The 3,570-nt window shown below is 42.4% G+C and overlaps 1 protein-coding gene across 1 annotated transcript in view; it reads left to right on the top strand.

The window, feature by feature from the left end:
- MAOA (monoamine oxidase A) overlaps positions 1–3,570 on the top strand; it is a 75,387-nt gene that overhangs the window by 18,481 nt on the left and 53,336 nt on the right. The window lies entirely within an intron of this gene.

Raw genomic sequence — 3,570 nt, 5'->3', positions numbered from 1 at the left:
ACACACACACGCACACACACAGACAGACATACACACACAGTATAGGTTCCTTATTTATTTATCCAAGAATACACAACTTAAAAGAAGTGTGACCACAGTAAGCAGAGGCAAATGTAGCATATTTCTGTGTCGCTTTTTCCTTAGTCCTCGTTCCCTAAGAGGTGTGCTGCTCTGGTGGGGTCAGCTAGACATAAGGAAGCCCAGTTCTTGCTACATCACTGCCTTCTTATACTTGGGCTTACATCACCGTTTTGGAAAAATGCATGCTAACTGGTGTTTACTACTATTTGAAGAAATGGTTGCAGGATGTTGAAATCTGGAACTGATGAAAGTACACAGGGAAGAAGGTAAGGTAGAAAGGAAGTACGGACAAAGAGGGAAGTTTGGGAAACATTAAGATTTAAAGGGGGTGCAGAGGCAGAGGAGCCAGAGAGAAGCAGTGGAGGCTGGGGAGGAAGACCAGATTAGGGCAGTGCCATGAAAATCAGCGGAGGAAAGAGAAGGGGTGATACATCGAATCAGATGCCAGGGGCATTTGACACAGGATGAAGGCTGAGTAGGGGCCCTTGTGTTTGGCATTTAGAAGGTCACTAATGAGCCCCCTTGCTAGAGCACAGAAACAGAGCGCTGAAGGCTGGAGATTGGCAGTAAGGACAAAACCAGACTGTTGAAGTGACTGGAAGGAGAGGAAGCCTCTATTCAATTAGGAGATGTGTCAGATTTATAACAGAATGGCTTATGCAGTGATAATAACAATGGGTTAAGCAATACAAACATTCAGTTATTTTACATAAGAAGAAGTCCGGTGGTAGGTAGTCCAGGCTGGGGCCGGGGTTCAGCTTTGTCATAGAATCTTTAGGCTCTTTCTGTCTTTCTGCTCAGCCATTCTTTTCCCGTTGGCTTATTGCCTAATGGTAACCAGATGGCTGCAGCATCTGTCAGCATCAAGTCCTCACTCAAGGCAGGAAAGAGCGTGAAGAGGCGGCCCCAGTCTTATCTGCAACAAAGCCTTTCCTTTACCAGAAGACCCCAGCAGACATTTGCTTTATAGTCTCATTGGCTAGGTTCGGGGCACACAGCTACCCTGAGCTGCTAGGGAGCCTGGGAAAGCAAGTCTTTAACATTTCCAGGCTGCATAATAGAAGCAGGCATGGGAAAGGGGGAATATAAATGGATATGAAATAGCCGACCAACATCTGAACTAGGATATTGTACCAGCCATTTCAGTCACCCCAAGCCAAGCTCCCCTTCTGTCATTCACTTTCTGCCTTTTTAGATGTACAGGGATGTATCATAAGCCATTTTTACCTTGCTCAGCTCTAAGAGTACCCTACAGCCTTGCTACTCAAAGTAACCTGTGGGCCAGCAGCCTCGGAATCACCCTGGAACTTGATAGAAATGCAGAATCTCAGGTCCTGTCCCAGACCTGCTGAATCTGACTCTGCATTTTGATAAGATCCGTAGGGGATGCTACAGAAGTGCTGCTCTTTGGTGTATGCTCGCTTGCTTTAAATTAATGTGAATCCAGATTAATTGCATTTGGAGAATTTGAGTACCTCCTCAGATGTAGTCCTCTGAGAGGCTATTGGTCTGGGAGTGAGGAGACTGGGATTCTGGCCCCTGTACTGGCCCGACACACTGTCATACCTTGGGTAAGTACTATTAGCACTTTACATGTCACTTTTCTCAGCTGGGCAGTGAGATATAATCTAAATGTACTTGAAGCTCCCTCCGACTTCAAGTTCTAATTGAAGGCAATGTGTTGTAGTGCAAAAGAAAGATTGCATATTCTGCCTGTACCAGCTTGTTACATATGATTCTCCTGTCGTTTTCTGAAAAACGTTCCTTTATTTTGGAGATAGGTATTAAGTTGTCCCTTTGCCCTACTTTTCTTATCTCTAAAACCTTTTGGTTATTAAATAGGAGCATCCGCCGTGTTACGGATTTTTCAGTTAAGAACAAGTTTCTTTGTACAAGGGAAATGAGAATTCCAACGTGCTTATCCCCATCTCTGTTATTGTCCCAGGCTGCTTTTTCATGCTACATCATTTATATATGCCAGCACCATACAGGAACTATTGCGTATTAAGCATCATATTAAAATTCCCTTTAGGTATGTGAGAGAGGAACTCTGAAATGCTTAGAAAGTAGGACTTGACATCTATAAGATTTAAAATAAATAGAAGGGAAAAAGGGGGGCTTTACAAAGCAGGGACAGAAATGGTATTTAATCAGAAACTGAATTTAATATTCTTACAGTTGCTTCTACTAGAATAATCAATTAGGATTTGGGGAGGAGATGCCATAAAAATTACTCTAGATCTTTAAGTATCGAAATGTCAAATTTGATATTGTCACTTGGCAACTGTTCAAATAGATCTTCTATTTGTTCAGAACCTCCCAATTTTCCCTAGTGTGATTCCCCCATAATTCTTCAGGACCAAATTAATTAAGTTGAAATGCCTGCAAGGCTACCACAGGGTTGGTGTTATTTGTTTCCTAATATAGTTGCGTGTTTGTGGCCTCTTCAAAGGCTGAATAATGAGATCAAATGCAAGATCCTAAAGACTGAGGGGCAACATAGCAGAATATGGTATTACAGTTCCAGTATCTTCATGCTGAATCTGGGGCACCTCCTTTCAAATGTTTCGACTTTGTAAAGAAGCATTCTGTAAAACGCCTCATGCTTTTTACTACTTCACTTAGGATTATTTACTTTAAATAGTGTCTGTGTTCTAAAGACATCTTTTTTGGAAACTCCCAAGAATTCGGTTACTGTCTTTGTTAAATTTTATTGGAATACTGACTTCAGTTTTGTGCTTCCTGTCTTAAAAAGGATGTTGGCGACTAGAGAAGGTTTGGAGCACAACACCAGTAGTTAGTAAAAGGGAAAGTTAGGATTATATGAGGGACAGATGAAAGAAGTCAAAGGAACAGATCACTTCTGGTATTATGGCAGAGTGGAAGCCTGATTGACTCTCCCTCTTAAAATAAAATGCTGAATAAAATATACTGTGCTACCCTGAACTTAGAAGTTTGCAGATCTCCTGGATGTTGAACAGACATCTCAAACTTCACACATCCAAACTGAATTTCTTTTCTTCTTCATCAAGAACACTATTCTAGGGACTTCCCTGGTGGTCCAGTGGTTAAGACTCTGCACTTCCACTGCAGGGGGCACGGGTTCGATCCCTGGTCGGGGAACTAAGATCCCGCATGTCGTGTGGCATGGCCTAAATAAATAAATAAATAAAATAAAAATTAAAAGCTTATCCCCAGCACAAGAAACCATGAACAAAATGAAAGGCAGCCAACCAGTATGGTAGATAATATTTGGAAACCATCTATCTGATAAGGGGTTAATAACAAATTATAAGGAACTCATACAACTCAATAGCAAAATAAAACAAAAGAAACAGGGGCTTCCCTGGTGGCGCAGTGGTTAAGAATCTGCCTGCCAATGCAGGGAACATGGGTTCGAGCCCTGGCCCAGGAAGATCCCACATGCCGTGCAGAGCAACTATGCCTGTGTGCCACAACTACTGAGCCTGTGCTCTAGAGCCCACGAGC

This window comes from Neophocaena asiaeorientalis, unplaced genomic scaffold, assembly GCF_003031525.2.
Source record: "Neophocaena asiaeorientalis asiaeorientalis breed wild unplaced genomic scaffold, Neophocaena_asiaeorientalis_V1.1 scaffold426, whole genome shotgun sequence".
Taxonomy (NCBI): Eukaryota; Metazoa; Chordata; class Mammalia; order Artiodactyla; family Phocoenidae; genus Neophocaena; species Neophocaena asiaeorientalis.
This window is presented reverse-complemented; position numbering and strand designations above follow the sequence as displayed.